Genomic DNA, 27,796 nt, shown 5'->3' with positions numbered 1-27,796 from the left:
CATGGTTACAGTCCTGCTAGACTGATGATATTCACATGCAGGAAACAATGCAAGGAAAACAGGATTTGCACGGCTCCGACTGCACTGACCCAAGAATTCCAGGAAGTGATTGTACTTTATGAAACCGTCTGTGCTCCGCTAGATTGTCTATAGCTTTTAAGGTCAAGTCCTATCACACTGGGTTTGCAGTGCCCTTTGTAACGGGAGTGTTTATGAAGCTGGGTACATGCTGTATTGTTTACCAGGCCTCACGGTTTAAAGGTGCGATATCCCAATCTGCGGTTCAGGATGGCAATGGGAATCCATCATGGCTTTTCTGACACAGACTTGGGATCAGTTCAAAGAGTCATTGGCAGCAGCGAACACGCAACAGCCCAGGGCATGGCGAAAGTCACGAAGCCCACTGTCCCTGACAGGAGAGACAGACGAGAGTGTGGAAGATAAATGCGGGGAGCGCTGTGAGTTTATCTTATGAGATTTCTGGGCTTCCTGGTGTGGCCCAGCAGTCTCCTGCGGGGAGAAAGGTGCTGGCGTACAGTAACTGCTGATCCCGAGAGTGCGGAAAGGGGAGTGAGACAACAATGGAATTTACTTCTTCATCAGAAAGCTGGGAGGCAGCCAGGCATTCCAGGGCTTCGTGGTGGAATTCTTTGATTTCTCTACAGTGCATAATGACTGGAGACTCCTGGTGCCGCGGCGGAGGGGCGCGGGCGCTGGCCGGGGGACGCCCAGGCTGCTGCAGAGCAGAGGCCGCATGGCTGTGAACTCACCACCGCTCTGCCAGATCTCTCTGTAGCTGTCAGACGAGGCAGGGCTGACCAGACCCCTACCTGCTCCCTTTTCACGAAGGATGTTGAAGCTCCTTAGAGCAAGCGATCATCCACAGCCATTGTTGAGGATGCTAGAGCAACCGGATCATCTGGGCCCACGTCCTTTCAGCTAGAACTGTCCACTGCCACCCAGGCTTAAGTGAACTATCTTCCTGAAAATATTCCCATGAAATGCACCCAAGTCATGGTGGCTGAATATATGGACTGAAGGAACCTTGCTGGGTGATGGTTGGTATCAAATCCATCAATATAAATTTAATGGAGCCCATTAGTTTATAAGTTAAGTGACTTGCCACTAGGGGCTGTTTTTCTCAGGGTGGAAAACAAATGGGCAATTGTGAGATGCATGTCATTCAGCCCTACAATGAGTACTCTAATACTGGTTTTAGACATCTAAAGGGCTGTATTTTGTTGAATAAATTTTACTTTATTTAAAACTATTTAGGCATCTTGAGGCTCATCTTTAAATTAATAGGTACACTGTGGGGAAATTGCACGGCTTTTTGAAAGCCTTTTAACTGTTACTTCAGGTAGGCTGACAGAGAGCCATTGCTGGATGGAATAGTGAGCATAAATGGTGGCGAATTAGTGGTCAAAACTAAAGAAAAATTAAAAGTGTCACTTATCAGGTAAGAACATGGTAGAAAACACCAGGTTGGAAGAGAAATCTTTATTTTGGTTTTGGCTCTGATACTATTAGGACATTTCACTTCACATCTGCTGTTTATAGACAGTGGGATAAACATTATCTAAACCTTCGGTTTTTTCATCTGCAATTGGAAGAGCTTTGAATATGTGATCTCCAGGGGCTTTCACATCTATAAAGAAACAATCTGCGACATGTGGCCTCTTTGGACAGAGAAAGTGAAGGCTTCCTGGAGGAAATACAAAAAGGCACACATGAGAAGAAGAACCGAGGCATAAACATTTGGGGATTTATACTGACATAGAAAGAAAAATAATCTTTATATTTGCATAGAACTTTTAAAAAAGTGCTTCCATATTCATCAAATCCTTGGAAAATATCCTGGGAGGTTCAATTTCCAAATAAGGAAACCAAGGCTCCTAAAGCTTAAGGGACTTGCTGAAGGAACAGAGTGATGAAGGCTTGAGTATAAAAACAAATCAGGCTCATGGGCATCAAGACTAGGCCTCCTTAACAGTCTGAATGCAAAGGCAGTGGTGCCTACTAAGAAATAATTTCAACAGACAGCACATGCTCCCTTGTTTTCTCTTGCTATATCACGTTCTGTTTTCTCTGTATTTTAGGTGACAAAAATGCAAAAGGCCATTAGCCTTTTTGTAGGAACATTTAAAAAAAAATTAACTGCTAATTTTGTTTTCACCCTGCTAAAAGAGAAAGCAAATTATAAAGTTATTTAAGATACATCTTGGTTAAGAGAATATGCACATTAGAAATTATGAAAGCCATACTCTGTGCCCTAAACGCTCTTAACACATTGTCATATAATGTAATAAGGTAATTGTTTCATTTATGCAATATGTATGCAGTCAGAACTAATAAAAACACCATGTACAATATATACTAATGCAAAATTTGTGGGGTGCAAAAAAACAGTTTTTATAGGGAAAAATATACTAGTTTGCAATTTTTATATTAGAAAAGAGGGAAGGCTTAAAGTTAAATGAGCTCAATACTGATTCTAAGAAACTGGGAAAATAAAAACAGAATACACCTAACAAAAAAGTAGAAAACAGATAATATAAATAAGTACAGAAACAAATAAAATAGAAAGTAAAATTTCATATAAGTATTCAAAAAACTAAAAGTTGTTTGAAAAAAACCACAAGTGTCCAATAGCTTTATCAAAAAAAAATAAATAAAAATAAAAAGGAGAGAATATGAAAACAAATACCATTAGGCATAAAAAAGAGGAAATATATTTTACTCCACAGATATTAAAAAGAAGTAAGAAAATATTATGAGCAACTTTAGACAAATAAGTTTGTAAACTGATGAAATGTATAAATTTGTAGGAAATATAACTTATAGGAATGACTTGAGACGAAGTAGAAATCCCCTAGAAATTAAAACCATAATTTAATCCGTAGTTTAAAATCCCACAAAGGAATAGCATGCCAAATGATCTAACGTTTGGCAAACATTTCTTACACAAACTCTCCCAGAGAATAGAAAGAGATGGAACACTCTTCAACATATTTCATGAGACTTGCGCAACCTCGATATAAAAAACTAAAGACAAAACAAAATAGGAAAATTACAGGTCAGGATTATTTTAAGTCACTGCATTTACAAGGGAAAAAATAGAAACTACATAATTATACCCATAGTAGCAAAAAGGTGTCAAAATCAAGTAATCATTTGTGATAAAACTTTTGACAAGTATGAATTGAAAAGAATGCCTCTAACTTGATAAGAAGACCTATAAAGGACTTGTATGCATGCATATTAGCATAACCAATGGACACAGACACTGGGGAGGTGGGGGCTTGCCCAGGGTTGGAATGGCTGGTAGGGGGGGAGGGGGGTGTTAATTGGGGAAAAAGGAGACATATGTAAAACTTTAGACAATAAAATATAAAAAAAAAATAAAAAAGAATAAAGAACCCAGAAATTTAAAAACAAAACAAAACATAAAACACTCTAGTGCAAACATCATGAATAACAGTAAACATTTGAAACTATTTTTTTTTTAAATCATGAGCAAGACAAGGATGACTACTATCACCACTTCTTTTGCATATTGTAGTGGAAGTCTCAACCATCAAAGTAAAACATTAAATCAATAATTCAAGAGTTGCAAAGACAGAAACAAACCTATCAGATACCAAGTTCACATACAAAATGTAATTTAAAATACCTTTTACAAAAGCAACACATTATATAGAGTACACAAACATATAGGAGTCAATCTAGAAAAGGTATACAAAGCATGCATAATTGGAAAGCTTTTTGAAGTTCATTAAAGGACTCAACTAATGAAAAAAACAACCTGTTCTTTTTTTTTTTAATTTATTTTTTTTATTGTTTAAAGCATTACATAAGTATCCTTTTCCCCCATTGACCTCTCCCTGGCCACCCCCACCCCCAACACATGCCCTCACCTCTCCCCGCTCTGCCTCTGTCTGTGTCCATTGGTTATGCTCATATGCATGCATACAAGTCCTTTGGTTGATCTCTTACCCCCTCAATCCCCACCTTCCCTCATAGGTTGGACAGTCTATTCAATGCTTCTATGACTCTGGTTCTATTTTTGTTCATCAGTTTATGTTGTTCATTATAATCCACAAATGAGTGAGATCATGTGATATTTATCTTTCTCCGATAGGCTTATTTTGCTAAGCATAATGCTCTCCAGTTTCATCCATGCTGCTGCAAATGGTAAGAGTTCTTTCTTTTTTACAGCAGCACAGTATTCTATCATGTAGATGTACCACAGTTTTCTAATCTACTCATCTGCTGATGGGCACTTAGGCTGTTTCCAAATCTTAGCTATTGTAAATTGTGCTGCTATGAACATAGGGGTGCATATGTCCTTTCTGATTGGTGTTTCTGTTTTCTTGGGATATTTTTTCTAGAAGTGGGATTACTGGGTCAAATGGCAGTTCCATTTTTAATTTTTTGAGGAAACACCATACTGTCTTCCACAGTGGAGGCACCAGTCTGAATTCCCACCAGCAGTGCAAGAGGGTTCCTTTTTCTCTGCATCCTCTCTAGCACTTGTCATTTGTTGATTTGTTGATAATAGCCATTCTGACAGGTGTGAGATAGTACCTCATTATTGTTTTGATTAGTGAATTTGAGCATGTTTTCATATGTCTCTTGGCTTTCTGTATGTCCTCTTTTGAAAAGTGTCTATTTAGGTCCGTTGCCCATTTTTTGATTGGATTGTTTATCTTCCTTTGTTAAGTTGTATGAGTTCCCTATAACTTTTAGAGATTAAACCCTTATCGGAGATAATATTGGCAACTATGTTCTCCATTCAGTGGGCTTTCTTGTTGTTTTGTTGATGGTTTCTTTTGCTGTACAGAAGCTTTTCATTTTGATGTAGTCCCATTTGTTTATTTTCCCTTAGTTTCCATTGGCCTAAGAGATGTATTGGTAAAGATATTGCTGTGACAAATGTCTGGTATTTTGCTGCTTATGGCTTCTTCTAAGATTTTTTTGGTTTCCTGTCTTACATTTAAGTCCTTTATCCATTTTGAAGGTTTTTTTTTTGTTTGTTTATGGTGTAAGTTGGTGATCTAGTTTCATTGTCTTTGCAAGTATCTGTCCAATTTTCCCAACACCATGTATTGAAGAGACTGTCTTGACTCCATTGAATGCTCTTGCCTCCTTTGGCAAATATTAATTGAGCATAATGGCTTGGGTTGATAAACAATATGTTCTTGGATAAGAAAAGTCATATCATAAAGTTGTCAATTCCCTTTAAATGGATCTAATAGTAAATATAACTATAATAACAGTTGCAAAATGTTTCATAATGGAATTTGACAATCTGTTTTTGAAATTTATATGAAAAATGAAAGGATAATGGGTAATCATTATGCTTCTAAGAGAGGAAAATAAGAATTTGTCCTATTAGATATTAATATATTGTAAAACTATACTAATTAAGTTACTAACAATCAGATTTTGCCCACTAATTAACACATAGATTAAAATAACAGAATGGAGAACTTAGAAACAAATGCACAGATACAGGGAAACTTGATGTATGACAAAAATGGTATTTGAAATCATTACAAACTATTTATTGAAAAGATAAACTATTCAATAAATGTTGAATATCAAATTGAAAGAGGATTACAGAAATAGATGTGAAAGTTAACATTATGAAATTTGAAGAAAAGAATGTAGGTAGTCTCTACAAACAAAATTTAATATGCACAAAGTAAAAGATTAAAGAATAAATAACTTTTAAAAAATTAAATTTATTGGGATGACATTGGTTAATAAAATTATATCGGTTTAAAGTGTACAATTCTATAACCTATCATCTAAATATCGCATTGTGTGTTCACCACCCAAAGTCAAATCTCCTTCTATCACCATATAGTTGACCCCCTCCTATTCTCCTTTTCCTCTGGTAACCACCATACTGTTGTCTGTGCCTATCAGTTTTTGTTTGTTTGACTTGTTTTTTCATTGTTTTCAGTTTTATATTCCACATATGAGTGAAGTCAGAAATCTTGAGAATATCATGTTAAAGAATAAGTCAAATGGGAAATGTCAAGAAGAATCAATAACTTTAAAAGTAAGTTCTTTTCTTTGTCAAATGGGCCCACCACCAGAGTGAAAATAATTAGCTATTGAATGAAAAAAGATAATTACCTCATATACAATTTATGAAAGTACATAGTTAAAAAAAATGTGCCTCTCACTACTCCTACTTTGATTAGCTCCTATCAATTAATAAGAAAAAAAAGAAAACACTCAATAGGGAAATGGGCAAAACTCCCTAACAGGAATTTCAAAGAAAAGAAAACATGTATGGTCTATAATAAACACATGAAAAGATGCGTAGCTTCTTCAGTAATTAGAGAAACACAACATACAAGATCACAATGAGATTTCATTTCACATACAGATTTAAAATTAACTTTTTTGGGGCACAATGGCATGTACTAATGAGGATATTGAGCAATAGGAACTCTCATTTATATCCGGTGGGGATTTAAATGTGTTCTACTTTGGAAAATGGTTTGGAATTGCCTGGAAATTGAACATTCATACTCTATGATCCAAAAATCTACCTCTAGCTTCATACTCAAAGATTCTTGCACATGTATACCAGGAGGTAAAGACTCAAAATTTTATATCTGTGCTTTTTGCAGTAGTGTCAAATTCAAATGTCAGTTAACTACAGATTGTGGTCTATTTCTAAGGCTAGGTGGTAGGTATGTAGGTACTTATTTTATTGTTATCCTTTACCAAGTAGATGTATTTTAGACACGTTTGCATACTTATGATATACCTCACAATAAAAATAGGTAAATCTATGCTGACCACAGCTTTCATGTCTAGAGACTCTTGAAAATATCTTATTCTTTGCTACTGGATTATTTTGTTAGGAAATATATAAAACTCCCTGTCCTAAAGTTAGTCAATGTGAATGATGAGTTTTAAGTTTTGAATGGACAAGATGATAAATAATGAGAGAGGGTACTGGCTACCCAGGGTGGGCATGGAAGGGAAGAGGACAGAAATTTAGTGGGCATCATTTTCAACATGCTTTGTATAGTTAATTATTTCACCTAATGTGGGACTTGCCTGCAGAATTGTCACAGGTTGGAAATCTCACATCAGTCAACACTTTTCTGGTGACATTAGTTTTTTATTTAAATTCTGAATGGAATGCTAGATTTTAATCATAAAATAGAAGGAAATGGAAAACAAAGACGGAGCTTGAGTGGTGGAACATAGCTGCTGGGGTATCTCCCTAAAATTCTTTCCTTACATATATGTTGATATTCACCTCAGTTAGGTATTTGAAAAGCACATCATATTTTAGGAGTTTTTTTCTTAAAAAAGGACAGCATGTTCCTGAACTAGGCAACATGGCAGTGCTTTTCTTTCCTTATTACATGAAAATACTATTTGACACCAAAAAGCAGAGGTCTTGTTTAGGGGTACACACATGTGTGTAAAACTATAAAGCAAAGCTGGGAATAATTAAAAGAAAAGTAAGTGCAATTACTCTGACAAAGGGAGCAGGAAGGAATGATCACTGAGATTTGCTAGGTGAGGAGGGTGGTTCCAAAATATTGGCAATATTCTATTTCATAATCTAGTTGATAGGTACATGGCCATTTCTTTTATTGTTATTCTTTATATATACACTAGAGGCCCGGTGCATGAAATTTGTGCATGGGGGGAGGGTGTCCCTCAGCCCAGCCAGAACCCTCTTCAATCTGGGACCCCTCAGGGAATGTCCGACTGCCTGTGGGATCGGGCCTAAATGGTCAGTCAGACATGTGGGATCAGGCCTAAACCAGCAGTTGGACATCCCTCTCACAATCTGGGACTGCTGGCTCCCAACCGCTCACCTGCCTGCCAGTCTGATCACCCCCTAACCACTCCCCTGCCAGCCTGATCAATGCCTAACTGCTCCCCTGCCGGCCCATTCACTCTCAACTGCCCTCCCTTGCCAGCCCGGTTGCCCCTAACTGCCCTCCCCTACAGGCCCGGTCGCCCCCAACTGCCCTCCCCTGCCAGCCTAATCAACGCCTAACTGCTCCCTTGCCGGCTCATTCACCCCCAACTGCCCTCCCCTGCCAGCCCGGTTGCCCTTAACTGCCCTCCCCTGCAGGCCTGGTCACCCCTAGCTGCACTCCCTTGCCAGCCTGGTCACCCCTAACTGTCCTCCCCTGCAGGCCCGGTTGCCCCCAACTATCCTCCCCTGCCAGCTCGGTTGCCCCTAACTGCCCTCCCCTGCCAGCCTGATCAACGCCTAACTGCTCCCTTGCCAGCTCATTCACCCCCAACTGCCCTCCCCTGCCAGCCCGGTTGCCCTTAACTGCCCTCCCCTGCAGGCCTGGTCACCCCTAACTGCACTCCCTTGCCAGCCTGGTCACCCCTAACTGTCCTCCCCTGCAGGCCCGGTTGCCCCCAACTGTCCTCCCCTGCAGGCCAGGTCCTCCCCCACTGCCCTCTCCTGCAGGCCTTGTCCCCTGCAACTGCCCTCCCCTGCTGGCCTGGTTGGCCCCAATTGCCCTCCCCTCCTGACCTTGTTGCCCTTAATTGCCCTCCCCTGCAGGCCTGGTCCCCCACAACTGCCCTCCCCTGCAGGCCTGGTCCCCCCCAACTGCCCTCCCCTGCTGGCCTGATCACCCACAACTACCCTTCCCTGCCAGCCATCTTCTGGTGGCCATCTTTGACCACATGGGAGCAGCCATCTTTGACCACATGGGGATGGCCATCTTGTGCGATGGTGTGAGGGTCAACTTGTGTATTACCTCTTTATTATATAGGATAAATGTTTTATGGCCTCTTTTTTACATACTATACGTATATGTCACAATACAGTTGTGTATGTTTTATTTTACTTGGGGTTCCATCTAAATGCCCTCCCAAAAAGCCGAGATAAATAGAGGACCCTCAATGAGCAGGTACCAGAATCAAGTAGGCCAATTTGTGAGAGATTTTTCATATACCCCTGTGATCTTTTCATATACCCCTGTGATCTTTTCAGATTTCAGCCTTTTAAGCTTTCTCCCAAATAATGAACATTTGCTGACAAAGGAAAGGAATACTAGAAGAGAAGCCACTGTATTTGCAACTCAGTTGGCTTGCAAGAAGTAATTTGAGAAAGATTCCCCCAGCAGCATGTCAATAAATGTAAAACAACATTTAGTCAGCAAAAGAGACACCTAAAAGTAGGGAAGTTGTATACCAGTTTGCCAGCTATAGCCCTAACTATGTCCTCTGTCTCAGAATAATTATTGAGTACCCCCTTTTGTTCTCAAAAGTGTCCCACTATGACAATAAATTATGTGGTTATTTTATACATAAAGGGAAAGATGTAAAGATACTGCGGGCTTTGAAGGACTCATCCAGGAAGACTTCATAAAAAGGGAGCATCTGGAGCTAGATGCTATGGCTCTAATTGGCAAAGAAGAATGGAGAAAATTTGTTTTAAATAAATTATCAGAGAGAAATAGAGAAGGAGAGAAAGAGAGAGAAGAAGAAGAAGAAGAAGAAGAAGAAGAAGAAGAAGAAGAAGAAGAAGAGGAAGAGGAGGAGGAGGAGGAGGAGGAGGAGGAGGAGGAGGAGGAGGAGGAGGAGGAGGAGGAGGAGGAGGAGGAGGAGGAGGAGGAAAAGAAAAGAGATGGATAAAAATAGGAAAAGAAGGAGAAATGTTTGTGTATTTGTTTAGATCTGTATTTAAAAAAATCTATTGGGAGTAGCTATTGTTTCTTTGTCTAACTTTTCTTCTGTATGAGTTTCTAAAGAGCATGTCTGAGTTTTTGTGTGTTTTTTTTTTTCACATCAATTCTCTTTTCACATGAGATAACTAAAAGATAGATTGGAAATAGAAGTAGAGTTGATTTATAAATTAGAGAGGGTTCATTCCAAGTCCTCTATCTTGTCCATGGAGGAAAGGATGGAATCTTCCTACCCTTTCGCATCAAGCAGCTTGTGACCTGTAATTCTTGCTATTTCTCAATATGCATTCTTGTGTCTGTGTTAATTAACAGAATGCTATAATCCATGAGCTTTCCTCTTTTGATTCTTCCAGCTGAACATATCAACATTCTCAATTTTATTAACAAAAGAAGCTATTTTTAGGTGTGATGATCACATAAGGACAAATCAAGCAAGTGGCAATTCCACAGTGTTCCTGTGAGATTTTCTCCTTCACGTGGTCTCAGCTCATAAGTCATTGTTTTGCAAACCTTGTGCTAAGTGGACTAAGTCAAAAAGTTTTTGTTTATTTTTTTCTTTCAAAAATATCAACTTGCATATAACCATATGATGAATAAATGTTTTAGGGGATGGGACAAGAATTAAAACAGAATAAAAAGGAACGAGCAGAAGGAATAAAAGGTCACACAGAAACCAGAAAACTAGAAGTTATTATGGTGTGTGTGTGTTGTGTTTTGTTTTGTTTTCATTTCTCTTCTTGCATATTTTTCTAAACAGTGGCTAAATTGGGGTAGGTCAAATCTGATCAGGATCCCACCTGCATTATCTTTGTGGATTTGTGAAAGAGGAGATGAGGAATTGAACCAGATAGGAAACTCTTGAGGGAAGGGGATTCAAATGAACAAGTTTCAACATTCCTCAGGCAAATCCAATCCTGCATGTATTTTAGCTTCCAGAGATTCCAGGAAAAAAATAAATGGTAGAGTCCCTATGAGATAAGCAATTTATTTGACTCAAGAGAATGAGTGTAAAAAAAGGCCCAGGTTCCAGCTTTGAAACAGACATTCCTATGAGACAAAACAAAGTATAATTTTCTAATTTATTCATGGTAGTTAAAATTAATAACAGCAATCAAATCATGGTTTAGCTACAGGAAAAAAATTAATTTACTGGTTGCAGGTATGGTAAGCTCTGAGTGTCAATTTTCTGGGTATAGGAGAATCACTCAGAATTATCCTAAAATACTACATCATATCAAAAAAGATGCTTGTCAGCCAAAAGACTCACACCACATGCATTTAAGCAAATTAATGCCAATTCTAAGGCCTCAGTAAACATTATCCGTGATGTCTTCATTGGTCATGGTTTTAAAGCTGCCATTTTTCTACATAGACAATTCAGTTCTCCCATTTAGTCTCTGCTGAGGAAGAGATAAGAATCATAAAGTCATATGTTAGATTATTCCTCAGCATTTCATGGCCAAAGCACTATGTATCCAGTACTGAAACTTATGAACATAAAGGACAGGGAATGACAGGGAAACCTACAAGAATTTCTCCCTGTTAACACAGACTCCAATAAATGTCATAGTTATTAAGACTTGGCAAGTCAAAACTTTTCAGTAAGGTAAAAGGTGTAAAAACAGTTTAGCTTGGAGCAGGGAAGAGAGGCATACAATTTGTGTTTTAAAGCATGGATGTCCACCATATACATACAATCCTTATTAAGTAGTGTGACAAATGTTTATTTTTCCCCCAATCCTTTTCCAAATAATGGCGGAGATCAGCTCTTTCCCAGAATGAAAAAGGTGGTGATGGCAATTTTCCCTTAGGTAAACTAGCTGAGCCTGTTAGCAGAGATGTCAAAGGGAAGCCAGCCAGAGACAAGGCTTCCAAGTATTAGGATGGGATTTTCTTCTTAATAGTCAAGCTCATTTGCTTATCTAGACAACTTTCAGTGTCTCTCCTTTTTAAAACAAATACACTTGGGTGAAATGTTCATTTTTAAGTGTTGTTTACATTGGGATTAATTTTTGAGTGGTGTGTTGGTAGATATTAGTATATAGTTAACAGAGAGCAAGTATGACTGCTTCAGATGGGTCAACTGATGGATGTGGGAGGTGAAGGTTGAGGAGAGATGACAAAGACATCAGGAGACAGCCCTAGTCACAATCTGGAGTTTTTTTGCAGATTTATATCTGTGCTTGGCTGGTTTGGCTCAGTGGATAGAACATCAGCCTTCTACTGAAGAGTCCCCGGTTCAATTCTGGTCAAGGGCACATGCCTGTTTTTTTGTGGGCTCGATCCTCTGTAGGGGGTGTTCGGGAGGCAGCTGATCAATGATTCTCTCTCATCATTGATGTTTCTAGCTCTCTCTCTCTCTTCCTCTCTGAAATCAATAATAAATACTTAAAAAAAAAAAGACATCAGGAGGCAGAACATGATAGATGAGAAGAGGGGAGGATGAGGAAAAAGGTGAAGATTAATTTTACTGAATGAAAACTTTTATCTGAACTGGCTCTGGCCATTCCAGGAATTAGCCCATGCAATACCATGCAATATCCATTTATCTGGCAAATCTGAACACTTGGTATGTTCCAGGTGCTCAACCAAAGTCTAAGGATTCAAAATTGAACAAGACTAGTGATGGCTTATGTCACAGAAAACATCCCAGAGGAAATTACATCTAAATTGAGCTTTGAAGGGCCCCCGGGGGCACGCCCCCAACGCCCTACATATACTCGGTGAGCTGCACCTGTCCGCCCGCATCCGCCCACCCGCACCTGCCAGCTCATTGCTGCTTGCACCTCGGCCTCCGGCAGAGAGCCCAGGGTCCTTCGGGGACTTCTGCACCCAGAACCACCCATTCGGCCCCTCCACCTTTTGTTTGGGAATCATGGCCGAGAGCACAGGAGGTGGGGGAGGGGGACGGCCTGGACTTCGGGGACCGCAGGCCACAAGTCCTCGGAGCATAACCTGTTCCCTCTGCTGTGAGACCCTCGCCCGCCGGAGGGGCGCTTTGTGCTTACTTCGGGTGATAAAAAAATTCTCAGTCACTCGACCAGAAACTATTTTTCGCTTTGGGTGACTTATAACTCCAACCCAAGTTGTCTGGTGGGATCGCCCCCTCAAAAGTTTCTTTTTCTGCAGAGGCTCCAGCCCGCACCCCTCGTCTTTTGTGAGGGCGGAATGGCCAACTCGGGCCGCAGCTGCTCGGCTTCTCCTTGGCCTTGCTGGCCTGGGTGGGCCTGGTGGTGTGCACCGCCCTTCCGCCTCGGCAATGCGCTCGTATGCGGGCGACAACATCATCACAGCCCAGGCCATGCACAAGGGGCTGTGGATGGACGGCGTCAGAGCACGGGAGTGATCAGCTGCAAAATGTACGACTCGATGCTCGCCCTGCCCGCGGCCCTTCAGGCCACTAGAGCTCTAATGGTTGTGTCTCTCATGCTGGGCTTCCTAGCCATGTTCGTGACCACGATGGGCATGAAGTGTACACGCTGTGGGGGAGATGAAAAAGTGAAAAAAGCCCGTATAGCCATGACGGGAGGCATCATTTTCATCGTGGCAGGTCTTGCTGCTTTGACAGCTTGCTCCTGGTACGGCCATATGATTATCACAGACTTTTTTTTTTTAATTACTTTATTGATTAAGGTATCACATATTTGTCCTCATCTCCCCCCACTCCCATCCCAAACCCTTCCCCACGCATGCCCCCACCCCCCTGTTGTCCGTGATCACTGGTTAGGCTCATATGCAAGCACACAAGTCCTTTGGTTGATCTATCTCCCTTGTCCCCACCCTCCCCTACTTTCCCTCTGAGGTTTGACAGTCTGATCAATGCTATTCTTGTTCATCAGTCTATGTTGTTCATCATTTCCCCTAGATGAGTGAGCTCATGTGATACTAGAAATTCACTTATAAGAACTGAAAATGAGACAAGCAATAATGGTTATGCTGAGAGGCAAATGAATCAGTCTATAGTGAGTTTCTTTCTGGGCCAAGAGTTCTTTTGAGTCCCAATTTCTATGTCCAACAGTTCCTTATGTGTACATAACAGCAATGATATTTCAGTTCTGGATGGTGTACAAATGGTGGTAATGCAGGTCCGACCCTCTCTGGTTTGGTCCTGGGCAATCTGCAGTGACGCACAGCTGCTGACTGCTAGTATGGCAAGGCATCATCAGTGTCTTCCGTCTCTGGACTGTTTTTCTTCTGTCTTCATGGCTGGAGTAGTCCTGTCAATTCCTCTCTGTTGCAGGAATCCACATGGTCTCGGAGTTGTTTTCTGAAAATATACAAACATATTCTCGACCAAAAGTTAATAAAGGAATCTTTTCTATAAATTTGACTTGCGATCCTTTTTCATTTTTTGCCCAAACAATTTTCCTTTGGCTTGTTTTGACCCCATGTATGTTTTACATGGGTGTCTTGCTGTTAGCATTACAAATGGAAGTTAATTTTCTAAAGTAAAAATTTTCTAGATGTAATCTACTTACAGGATATTTATCCTTACATGATATTCTTCTACTATCCCCCCCTTTTTGGTTTAAATATTAGGAGGCTTTTGGAAATTTTATGCTGTAATCTTGATAGCTTTTAAATTTTAATTTTTTAAATTTAACAGTAAAATAGTAGTCAAGTTTTCAGGCTAATTTAAATTGGCTAATTGAAATAAGAGAATATTCTAGAAAAATCAATTGTACTGGACAAAAAAAGCTGTTCCTAAAGTGATAACTAAAAATTTTATTGGTAGTTTATCACAGACTTTTGTAATCCTTTGGGCCCCATGAATATTAAGTACGAGTTTGGTCCTGCCATCTTCATCTGCTGGGTCAGGGTCTGCTCTGGTCCTCTTGGGAGCTGCAATGCTCTCTTGCTCCTGTCCTGGGAGTGAGGACAAAGCTAGGTATGGGGCACCCTGCTCATACTCTAAGCCCAACTCTGCCAAGGAGTATGTGTGAGCTAGGACTCCATTGCCCCAGCCTGGCAACCTAGACACTTGAAAGGACCTGGGGCAGAGAGCTTAGCCTGTGGGCAGGATGCGTAATGGAAGCTGTAGGTCACTGCAGTCCTGCACACCATGTATAGTTCCCTGGGCGCTGGGTGGGGGAGAACAAAGGAGGGGTGGGTGTGCTTTTTGTACAGTAATAAAATGTATGTTTTTTGGGAAAATAAACAAGTTGAGCTTTGAGGAATGAATAATAATTCATGGGCAGTAGTATGTAGCAGGACATGACCAGCAATGACTTCTAATTCAAATGAACACTTACTCATTGCTTGCAGTTCTTTGACTTTTCCTCGGAGTAACTCTACATTTTGCCTCCTAGTGCCTTCAATATTGCCCCACATCTAATTACTGTCAGGGGACGACCTAGACTCCTATTTCTCAGAGGAAAGAGGATCCACCATTCATGAAATTCTTCCATTTTCCTCTATCATCACCCATCCATAGTTCCACTTCCTCATATCATCTCATAGGAATATGTAGTCATTCTTTCTCCTTGACTGTCTTCAAATCACTGAGACCTGGACCTTTCCTGTCATCTGGAATCTATGACACCATTATCTCATTCTTTCCTAAGTCTCCATTTTCTTCATTCTCTTCCTTAGCCCTAATTCAGCATGAAAAACAAACAAACATCTCTTCTCCTTCTTAAAAAGCAAGCAAGCACACACACACACACACACACATACACACACACACTCACACACACACACACACTCACACAAACTTATATTAAAACAACTCCAGTCTTTTCTACGCTATCTGTACTTAAATTGTTTTATTAATCCCCTCACTGACAAATCAACAAACTCTTCTGAGTTCTCATCCTAATTGAGATTTCTGCTATTAGATATTGTGGATCATTTCTTCTTTCTTGCAATGCGCTTCTTTCTAAAACATTATCTTCTTCCCAATTCTCTTACCCATAAAAGTATTCCTCCTAGATATCTTATCATTCTTTATCCTTTACACATTTGTAGTCCCCAGAGTTCAGGTCTTAACTTGCTTCTCATTTCACTAGCTTTACCAAGTAATTTTCTTTACTTTTTACTCCCAACCAAAAGTAATTTCTGTTTGATCTTCCTTCTTTATATTTATCAGTTTTAATCTTCTCTCTATAGCCAACCTACTACCATTACTCAGTGTCGGTCCTCTTTATCTATCAGTTGGTTTAGAATTAAAGCCTCTTAATGCATCTCTCTGCCTCAGTTCTGGTTACTCTCCAATTCATCTTGCACACTTTGCCAGAGTGGTCTTTCTAAGGGATAAATCATATCATTTTACTCCCCTACTTAAAACACTTCAGTGGCTTCTCATTGCCTTCAGAATAAAGTCCAAATCCTTATGAAAATTCTCATTGTGGCACAGAAGTTCATACTATCTGTCTAATATATTTTCCCCTTCTTTATCTTCTAAGCACACAGTTGGGGAAATATATTTTATCATTCTTCAACCATGCCATGATTTTCACACCTTGTGCCTTCCTTTGCTTCTGCTTAAATTTGAATCTGGAATGCCTTTTCTGAATTGCTCTACCTGAAAAAAATTAAACTTATTCTTCAAAATAAAAACTAATTACATCTTTTCTGAAGCATTTCTTGATATTTCTCCTTATTCTCTCCACCCTGCAAAAACACAGTTCCTAGGCAAATTTAGTTGCTCTTCCTTCTTTACTTCTACAATATTTAATTCCTTTTACTACTTACAGCTCTTATCACATTGTTTCATGGTCATATGTTACTCCTGGGAAATTAAGGACCTAACCCAAGCAAGTCATGGACTGTTGATGTCACACTTGGAACACCAATGATCTAGGCCACTTCAGCTAGTGAACCATCTCCTATGCTATGTCTTGTGGTGAGTATCATTCTGTGGGAAGGGAAAGAATTAGATCTGATAACCTCTGAAAGTCTCTGTCTGTACTAACATGATTCTATGAGTAATTTCTTTCACCACTGCTTCACCACAGAATCCACTTAGCTGATGCCTTTGTTTTCCAGAGTCTACATTGGGAACAGCAGCAAGAAAAACAGCATCTCTTTTACCACATCACAGACACCATTATTAAAGGTGACATCTTGATAGTGTTCAGGCTTGCCATCATTCACAAATGCCTAGAAAAGCAGAACCACATCTTTAGGGTTGTCCCATACACTGAACCATTTTGAAAAGGGTCACAGTTATATGAGTGTTTGGGTTATCTGAGAAGTGATTTAGTATGGCTTACAGAGTAGTGGAAATGAATTTATTGTGCTTGATTGGCCTGTCAGTTCAAAAGATCTTCCTAAAGATCAATCTCATATAGAGGTGCTTCTGAAGTCTAAAATGCTAATTTCTTTTCTAAAATACAAATTGAAATGGAAATGTAATTAAAAAGCTAGTGAGATTATGTTTTGGTCTAATTGCAGGTACTAAAAACACAATTGGGCATCTATGATGCACCAATTAAGTAAAATGTAAAAAGATACAGGCTTGTGCAAATAGCACTGTTGTTTAAGCATTTGAGCTCCCTGGATAAATTCTTGGATAAAATTCTTTTAAGCAATAGTTTTATAATATAGAATAAAAGTTGTGGGCCCAGAGTGAAAAATATGTGATCCACACAAAATGGTGGTAGTTCAACTTGGAAATTTTACCCTGTTCTTCTGGGGAAATGGTGGAGTAAGGATGTTAGAAAATATGGTCTGAGAGTTAGAAGGAGCTTAGGTCTCTGGTATCATTCTTCTCTAACTGCTTATGTGATTTAGAGAAAAGCAGCTTCCTGGTCCTCATATTCTCTAAAACAGTATGGATGAATACATCTGCTTCACAAAGAGGTATGGATAAGTATAAGTGAAATGGTAGTTGCCTTGGTTCTTAAGAGAAGCCACACACGCTACAAGGCCTATATATTTGCATCTCTGTTGTATTATTTATTCATCCAGCAAATAGTCATTGAGCACCTACTATGGATCAAGCTCTATTCTAAGTATGAGGATGAGTACAGAGCAAAAGAGAGAAAAATACATTCTGTTTAAGAGCTAACATTTTATGGCAGAAAGAAAAACAAACAACAAACAAAAGAAAGAAGTAAATTATAAATTAGAAGATGAGAAGATGGTAGGTAGTATGGAAAAATATAAAACAGGAAAGGAGGAAGTCTGGGATTGGAGGTACATTTCAGTTTTGATTGTGAGGCTCAGGAAGACATCACTGAGAGGGTGACATTTGAAAAGCACTTAAGGAGGTGAATGAGATGAGATGTGAACCTTGGATACCTGGAGGAAGAACATCCTGAGCAAAGGGCACACAGGTGAGAAGGGCTTGAAGTGGTAGCACAATTGTGTGTTCAAGGAACAAACAAGCCAAGGTAACTGGATGGTAGAAGGAAGGTCAAAGACTTAGCAGAATGTTAGCTGCACAGAACCTTTATTCCATTGAAGGGATTTGCTTCTCTGAGGGCGATGGGGAGCCATTTGGGGGCTTCAAGCAGAGGAGGAACATGGCCTGATTTGCATCTTTTTTTTCCATACACAAGGTCATTTATTACAGTATTAGAAAATTTAGAACATACTAAAAACTCAAATGTCTGTAAATATCATTATTAAAATTAGGCAATGATAATAAGTGATATTAATCATTGTTCAAATAAAAATTGTGAGATGTAGCAAGAATCATTACATTGAGAGAAATGTATTATAGACTTGCATCTTAAAGGTATCCCTTTGGCTGTTGTTTTAAAAATTAATTATTGAGGACCTGCCCAGGTAGAAATAGTTAGGAGGCTGTATATCAATGCAGTCAGTGGTTAGAACCAGGTAGGTAGCAATGAAATCAGTAAGAGGTGGTCAGACACTGAGTATATTTTATTGGTAGAGACCATAGGATTTCCTATTGGTATGAACTTGGGGGGAGGGGCGGGTAAGAGAAAGAAAGGAGCCAAGATTGACAGTAGCTTTTATCCAGGCAAATGGAAGAATGTATTGGCCATTATAAATCCTCTGATGTAACATTAGCTTACTTTGGGAAAACTTAAGGCAAATAATTTAACATGAACTCTTCTACATTTGTAAAACTTGTCAACTGAGAATTTTTGAAGATTTTGATTGAAAAAATGCTATAAAATAATTTTTCTTGCACATGTATATTACTTTAAAAAGTTCACTTGATCCTAATAAAGTATTTATGATGTAAAAACGTTTTTACAAAAAATATCCTTAAGAAAGAGACAGGAGGGTATTATTACACAGGTTTTACAAATGAAGAAACTGAGGCCTTGAGAAATTTTCATGAAGCTAATAGTCAGTTCTTTTGATTTCTCCAGAGAATATTCTACCATAAACACTACATCTCTGACCTCATGAAGCCTCATGCATGATACTTCCATAAAACAGTAATGATTTTTACATGGGAAGACTCTCAGGTTTTAACAACTAATGAAGCTCTCATCTAGAGACCATAGATTATTATTATCTATACTAATAAAAGGGTAATATGCTAATTAGACCAGGAGACCTTCCAGACGTTCTTCCAGACAAAGCCATGGTGGCGGAGCTGAGGCAGAGGTGGTTGGGGGCAATCAGGCCCGGAGGGAGGGCAGTTGGGGGTGATCAGGCCGGCAGAGGGAACCAGTTGGAGGCGAGCAGGCCAACAGAGGAGGCAGTTGGGGGAAAGCAGGCCAGCAGGGGAGGCAGTTGGGGACAATCAGGCTGGCAGGCAGGTGAGCAATTAGGAGCCAGTGGTTCCGGATTGCAAGAGGGATGTCCAACTGCTGGCAGTCGGACATCCCCGAAGGGGTCCCAGATTGGAGAGGGTGCAGGCTGGGCTGAGGGACACCACCCCCCCACGTGTATAAATTTTGTGCACAGGGCCACTAGTAAGACAATATAATGCCAGGTTTCTTTCTTTAAATCCTATTTCCCCACCCTTCAAGGTAGCATCTTTAATCTGCTACTTTTGTTGTTCCCTCTGTATTAAATCTAAAATGTGAAAGTTGGCTTGAAATGCAAATGATGTTTTAACATCTTTCCAACAAATACTTCTTCTATACTATATATGTTTGAGTGTGTGTTAAATGGATTGAATTTCAGTTTTTTTCTCCTTTTAATTGCTATTTTAGAATGTTCTGAAAGGCGTCAAGTTTTGCTAGAAGAGAAAGTTTATAACAATTTGTATTTCCTCTACTGTGGGGCAAAGAAAACCTTAAATGTTGGTTTTATAGTCTTCTCTGCTCTCGAGGGAATTTAGGTATGTGGAGTTTTGGCTGAGATAGGAAAGGAACAGCTCAGAGGTGGGGACTGCTGCTTAAAATGTTCCTTTGTTTAATTTTTTTCCTGTTATTGTATATGAAACTTTGATACCCTCCTGACTTTCCATTCCAAAGGCACACTCCAGTGCAGGTGCCAATTGTGGTTACTGCCTAGATGAGGAGTATATGTGCATGACTACTGATATTTATGGGGCTCAGAGTGAAAGCAGAGGGGTTTTCGTGAAGAAGGTTGAATTATGAGATTAAGATGATTGCCTTGTTAGGATAAGCTGTAATTCTTTGTCACCTTTGGGTGCAGGGCACCCTGTTAGGAAATTCAACAATGGAGATTTCCAGGTTCGATACAAATAAGCATAAAGCAGTGTAGTAGCAACCCAAGAACTGAGTGGAAACTCAGAGGATATGGATTCTAAACTCAGTCTGTGTTCACTTGCTTTGTAAGCTGAGGAAAGTTGCTTTAAATTTCCTTCACTTCTATTTCTTATCCATTGAGTGAATGTGCCACAAGGACAGGTGTTATATAAATACAGAGATGTCATAATTTCTCAAAAAGAAATACATGCTTTATTTAAGCAACAGGGCCCTATTTGATATAGACAGGGTGAGAATCAGAACTCCTGGGTCTCACTGCAAATTGTTGTTCTAAAAAAGGCACTTTCTTTGGCTTTCAATATATTACCCAAATGCTGTGCAGAGCCAGTGCTCTCTTTAATGGCAGAGTTGGGAAATCCTTTTTATTTTCTCTCTCTGAGATATCCCTCTGAAATGATGGACTTATGGATCTGTTGGGCTGGCCACTTCTAGTATGTTTAACAGCAAATCCCAATATTAACTTGCCAGATTCGTGGCCCATATTCTTCCCTATACCACCACTCCAGTCCCTCCTACACACATACCCCAAGCCTCCTCACACTGGTCATTTGCCTAACCTCGCTATACACTGTGATTTGAGGGGTGCCAAAATGTTTCATATTGCCATATATATGAACCCCTAAACTTTTATCCTGTTATGACATTGAAACCTGTTATTAAAATGGAAAGCACTTTATCACCTTTACTTCACTTTTACTTAAAAGTGATAATGATATAAAGTGCTTAAAATATTACCTGATACATAATAAACACAGCTTCTATGAGTATTATTGGTAGTCAATCTCTAGCTAGAGCCATAAGAAATGGTGCAGAAGTAGACAAACTGTGATGGTGAAGACATATAGGCAAACCATATATTTTTACTGACGATTTATAAATGTATTATGTTAATTTTATTCTGATCCTGCTAATTTAAAAAATGATAACAGCTAACACAACAATAGCCGTGAGGTGTGAATGCCCTGTCTCAAACCATAAATATATAGGTCACATAATAGACTTGTATCTTGGTCACATTGCATAATAAGGTTGCAGCTGCTTGGTTAATTCTTGGTACCAGAAATCCGTATGTACAAGTATAGGAACCTGATATTTTAAAAGTCACTTTGTAGAAAAAAGGGTAGATAATTGCTTTTTTAAAATCAATAAAAATTATACCTATTTTTGTCAGATTGGCAAAAAACATAATATGTTTTTTGGTAAGCTGCATAATCTTAGTAATTCGTTTATATGTGCCCTGTAATGCAAAAGGTTGAAAATCGCTACTGTAGACAGACCATTTGAATCACTCTGTTGCTAATGACTGGAGTGACCTCTAGTGGTGCTGAATTTTTCATACTGGGGAAAAAAAGGCACCCAAATAAAAGGTCACTGTTAGCATCATCTTTCAGTACTTCACTTGTAAAGTCAAAATTCAGAAGTTGATTAGACGGAAACGAATGTAGTGTTTCATTGAAATGACTGATTTCATGATGAAAACTTTACCTCCACAGAGTGGTTTCAATAATCCCTTCTGAATATCACCACACCCTCACTTCCATTTGAGTTTCTGCTTATTACTATTAAGCGATGGGAGTCATTCTTTCACATTCAATTAAAATGTGTTGAGTGCCTCCCATGTACCAGACACTGTGACAGACAGAAAGGGACATATAAATAGGAAACATGGCCAGTCACCTGTCCTCAGGGTTGTCTTATTCAGGGTGTGGTGAGGGGGAAATGAGAGAGAGCTTGAAGAGGGAGAAAAGAGCTTTAAAAAAGTATCTACTTCTTAAAACATAGTAAAATAAGTGTCAGTACAAAGAATTACCAATGTTTTCTGGCTTTGTAGACAACCTTTCTTTTTTTCTCATAGGAGAAGGAGAAGAAACAGACCCTCATTGAATAAAGCAGAGTAAAGTATGCGTATCCATTGAGAAAAAAGAGAATTCTCTCCCATGGGCTAGGAAATGTTGGCTGAGAATAGAGCCAAGTAAGAAAAAAAAAGCACTTTGTTATGGTTTTAAAAATATCAATGTGAAATTTAGCAAAATGCAAACTTTAAAAAGTAATTAATAAATTATTTTAAATTTGTTATCTTTATTCAGTAAGCATATCTCACTTATTTTCTGGATAATTCTACTTTCAAATAAACTTACTGTTTCTTATAAAATCAATGAATTAAATAGGTAAGTGAAATGATAATTTTATACCTTTATATAACTTTTTTAAGATCAAAAGTTACAAAAATATTTTGTCAGATCCTATTTTATTTTGTAGAATATTGGCAATATGTGTCTAGTTTGTGTCTAAAAAAGTAAGATTCCCAAAGACAATGTTAGTGTTCTGATATAATGCTCATATTTTAAGTATTTTTATCTGATGGCTATATTAAACTAAAGAATATTCTTAGCTACCCACACAAATTATGATTGTCTCTTATTTCTTCACTTACTCTTCATGAAGATTTTAGTGATATCTAGTTGACAAGCTAATGGCTTTATCACAAAGAGCTATTCAGGGTTGGCAGAAACTTAGAAATTCTTCAAGCCTAATTCAAGCCAAAAGGCCACAGAATAAATTCAAAAAGCTTCCAATTCTCCTTTATAACAAATTTATTTAGTAGTATGTAGAGGATTCACTCTAGATACAATGTCACTGAATTTTCCTGAAACACTGGGTTCCATCATTATGAATTCTGCTCCATTTCTTTTTAGAGTGTCTATTTAGTGTCATTTATGTTCATTCTATATGTCCTGGGTTTATAGGAATAGTCCTATAGAAGCATACAAAAATATTTATTTTAAATGTATTTGTTGATTTATTCTCACTTATTTTTTTCTTTATTCTTTACTTCTTACTATATTTCTTTATCATTTTATTCTTCACTATTTATGACTAATCTTGTTTATTCTTAGCTTGTCTTCAGTTTGAATAAGCTTTAATATATTCCACATCTTAAAGATGTTGACTTCTACAAGGTGGGACTGGATCTGATTAGGATGGAAAGAACAGTTCATAAATAAATAATACAGAAAAGATTTATAAGGAAAAAACAAGTTGAAAATTAGAATGTTATCTGCATCTGTAGAGTCTGAGATTTCTCATTGTCAAATTTTATTGATTCAATTTTTGTTTCACATTTAAACTATAATAAAAGTCTTTCATAGGCAATTAATATTCTTAGCTAAGATTGAATGGTGATTTTTATATAATTGAACAGCTTATACTTTTTAAAGCATTTGTACTAATCAGTGGGATGAGAGTAAATTTATTTTCTACATTACTTTCAATTATTTATATTTAAATGTTACCACTTAAAGCATCCATAAGCAGGTATATAAAACAAACAAACAAAAAAGAGAGGTTAGTTGACAACACAGGTTTAGAGATAATATATCATGATAAGTGGGAAAAGCTGTGATACCTGTATATCTATTTGTTACTCCAGAGAAAAATGTTGGGTGTGTAATGCTATTATGTCCTGTTTAAAAGTAAGTAGATGTAGCTTCAAAAAGCTTCAAAAATGTTGGAAGATACAATAATTATAATTATGCCTTTGAAGCTTTGCAATCAAGTGTATTCTTTCATGCTGTTCAGTTGTATCCACATGCCATTTGCATCATCTCCCTTTGAGTATCAAACACAGTTTTGAGCTTCTTTGTCCCTTGGCTAATTGCTAAACTCAGCAGTTTGCTCTCACCTCATGTCTAGGACATAGTGTCAAGACGTAGTGTCATCTATTAAATCAGATTTGGTTACTGAGGGACAACCTTGACACTAGTCACCAGAGAGCACCCAATGCAAAAGCCAGCATATGTGGGTGATATGATGATGGTTCCCACATTGATTCAATAATGCCATCACATAAGAATAAATTCTCATCAATACATGTCTCACAATAGAAATTGGAGGGGAAAATAGTTCCAGCTTCAAATTAAATTAAGAAACCACTTTACACATTTCTAAGTATCAGAGTTTCAAAGCTCTTTAAGTCAATTATGAGAATTCTCATCACTCCATCCCTACCTACTACATGATTTTAGTTCACACGGTCAAGAAAGTTTGGGTAGAATTTGGGGGAACTTACATTGAATTAGGGCTACTATTTTTAGGAATACTTTTGGGCACTAGGTCTTAATATAAGGGAAATTTCTTCTTATTTTGTCTACAAACGTTTAGACTTTCTACACTAAACACTTGCATTTATATCTAGCTACAATTGAATTGTGTCTCACCTCTGAAAGTCTAGTGTAGCTAGGATGTGACAAACGGCATTTGACATCCACTTTTCTTTCTGAGCCTGTTCCACTTACAGCTGTTCTGAAGAACATATTTAATTTTGGGAAGTGAACACAGCTGTTACGTAAAGTCTGATTGATGGGAGTTAAGGTGGGCAGAAGTCATCAAAATCTGAAGATGAAGTGTTTGAAAGGGAAGGAATGTATTATCATTAAAGAGGAGGGAGGATAGAGTTGCTTGCTCTAACTAAATGGTGAGTTAGAAGCACCAGCCTCTGTTATAAATCCCAAGAACTGAGCCCAGTGTCCCCAAGAACTTGCTCTGCTGACCTCAGAATATATTAAAGCCACTTGATGGAAGAAGTCTTCTTCAGTAATCTATATAAAACAAACAAACAAATGAGTAATCTAGTCACAAGCAAAGGCTTGTTTGGTGATCTCCCTGTATATCTCACTAGACTGAAATATTAGAACACTCAAAGGAATGACTTCAGCATCTCTGAACCAAAATGATGGTAGGCAATGAGAGAGAGAAAATATTCAGCCTCACTATTATGTGTATTCTAACATCTCTCTCCCCCCTGCTTCATCTGTTTCCTTCATACTGACTCGCTCACAATTCTAATTCTCAGTCTCCCTCATGCACAGATACAGGTACTCATATGTTTATCTCTACCCATTCTCTTCTGTAAGAAATATATGCTGCCGAATCACTCTCCTGAGAGTGGAACAACCATTGGCTCATTAAAAAACCTATAGTTGTCTTTTTTATCCAATCATCTTTCTAAGGATACTTCAGTTATTTTCATGTCTTGGCCACCATGAATAATGTTCTAATAAACATAGGGGTGCATATATATCTTTGTGAATAAATGTTTTTTAAATTTTTAGGTAGACACCCAGAAGATGGGTTACTGGGTCATAAAGAAGATATGGTACACATACACAATGGAATACTACACAGCCATAAGAAAAGATGAAATACTGCCATTTGTGACCTGGATGGACTTTGAGAATATCATGTTAAGCAAAATAAGTTAGTGAGAAAAAGCTAAGACCCATATGATTTCAGTCATATGTGGGATATAATACAGAAAGTAACAAATGAACAAACAGTAAAAACAAACAAATGAAAACTCATAGATACAGAAAACAGTATGGTGGTTACCAGAGGGACGTGGGGGATAGTAAAGGGTAAAGGGGGCCAAATGTATGGTGATCAAAAATGTTTTGACTTTGGATGGTGGGCACACAATGCAATATACAGATCATATATCATAGAATGTACACTTGAAACCTATATACTCTTATTAACCAACTAGAGGCCCAGTGCATAAAATTTGTGCACTGTGGGGTATCCTTCAGCCCAGCCTGCACCCTCTCACAGTCCAGGACCCCTTGGGGGATGTCTGCCTGCTGGGGATCTGGCCAAAGCTGGCAGATGGACATCCCTCTAGCAGTCCGGGAGCCCTCTTGCAGTCTGGGACTCCTCACTCCTTACCGCCCACCTGCTTGCTACTCCTTACCACTAAGCTCACTGCTCCTTAGTGCTGCCATGAAGGCGGGAGAGGCTCCCACCACTGCGGCTGCACTAGCTAGCTGTGAGCCTGGCTCCTGGCTGAGCAGCGCTCCCTCCTGTGTTGAGCTTCTGTTCCCTGGTGATCAGTGCACATCATAGCGACCAGTCATTCTGGTCATTCTGCCATTCAGTCAATTTGCATATTAGGGTTTTATCATATAGGATGTCACCCCAATAAATGTAATGAAAAGAAAAAAATTTAAAACCTTACAGTTGTAAATTTTATTCCTACTCATTAAAGTTCCCAATCTTTCTCATTAATTTCCTACTTAGCTATAGACCTAAAACACTGGGACATAACACAGAGGATCTGTGAATAAAGCAAACATAAAATTTATCCTTACTTAAATAATTCTAAATATTTTCACTTAAATAATCTCGTTTGTCAGGTCTAGCTTCTAGCATTCTAGCGAAGGTGAGACTCTTTTTTTTTTTTTTTCATAAAGTACTTGGAAAGGAAAACTGAATTTTGAATGAGGGTTTATTCTGACCATATTGTGGTGTTCCTATCTGTCCAATGATAAAGATAGCTCACCAAACCCATCATACTGATGAAAAACACTTAACTGATAAATAATAATGCAAATAGCATGTGTGTGATATATGCATATATATATCACAGAGGTGCTAGAGCAAAGAACACAAATATTAAGTTAAATATTAGTTAGGCAAAGAAAAGCTCCTTTTGTGAGAAAGTGACCCAGAAATACATTTTTCCAGGGAAAAACTGGAGGTACCAATTGCTAGCATTCACAAGAAGCCTGATAATAATAAAATGTCTATTCTTTGTTTTCAAAATATCTCTTGACACCTAGTGTGTTACATAGAGAAGGCTGGGAGTCCTTTTGCACACTGTTCCGTCAATATAACAGAAAGTATCCATCAGCTGTGACAGTGACCCTATTGATGTGACCTTGGTAGAATGCTAAGAACAATCCTCTCTGTAAAAAGATGAAAAACAAAAGCCTTGAGCAGGGAAAGATTGCACATTCCAAGAATGTTAGCTAATTTCCTGCAACACAACACAATGAAAGGCCATGTGGACAGTGCATGTTATTGTGCTTTATCTGTGAAAAAGAATAAAAAAAGAAGCAAAAACATCACCATATCTTCTGGTAGCCAGACATAGAATTCTGAGTTAAACAGTAATTTTGAGCAACTTTGAAAAGATCATCAATATTATATGCTATTTTAAACAACAAAAACTTTCTTTTTTTGTACCTCTAGCAATCTTACATTTTAATGACACAGACTCAAAATAGCACAACACATATTTCTAGGTTTTGGTCATTAAAATTCTTAATCTGTACACTACTAGCCTCAAATGATCAACTTGAGAAAATAAACCAAACACGATGGCTTTCTTATTCTAACTATTTCTGTATTTTGTTTTTTAAACTTCTCTTCCTACAATCTCAACCAAAGATAGCCTAAACAAAGAAAATCCAGCCATTCATCCAAGTTTTTCAAGCCAAGCTTGCATAAATAAAATTGAAAGTGACCTGATTCCCTGTTTCACCAAAAAGGATTTAGTGGTGTAGCTAAAATGTGACCTCCTGTAGAAATGAGCAATAGGATGGGCCAGAAAAATTACAAACCAGCAAATCAAGGTTTACCACAGAAACAACAGGAAATATCTATGAGGCTGTTTACAGCTTTTCAAGCTGACTAATATAAAATTAATATATG

The 27,796-nt window shown here is 38.4% G+C and overlaps 1 pseudogene; it reads left to right on the top strand.

The window, feature by feature from the left end:
* Positions 1-307: 307 nt before the first annotated feature.
* LOC103290226 (claudin-7-like) lies at positions 308-14,644 on the top strand (annotated as a pseudogene).
* The last annotated feature ends 13,152 nt before the right edge of the window (positions 14,645-27,796 follow it).

This window comes from Eptesicus fuscus, chromosome 9 (genome assembly GCF_027574615.1).
Source record: "Eptesicus fuscus isolate TK198812 chromosome 9, DD_ASM_mEF_20220401, whole genome shotgun sequence".
NCBI classification, from domain to species: domain Eukaryota; kingdom Metazoa; phylum Chordata; class Mammalia; order Chiroptera; family Vespertilionidae; genus Eptesicus; species Eptesicus fuscus.
Note: the sequence above shows the minus strand (reverse complement) of the source record. Positions and strands in the feature narration are given on the sequence as shown.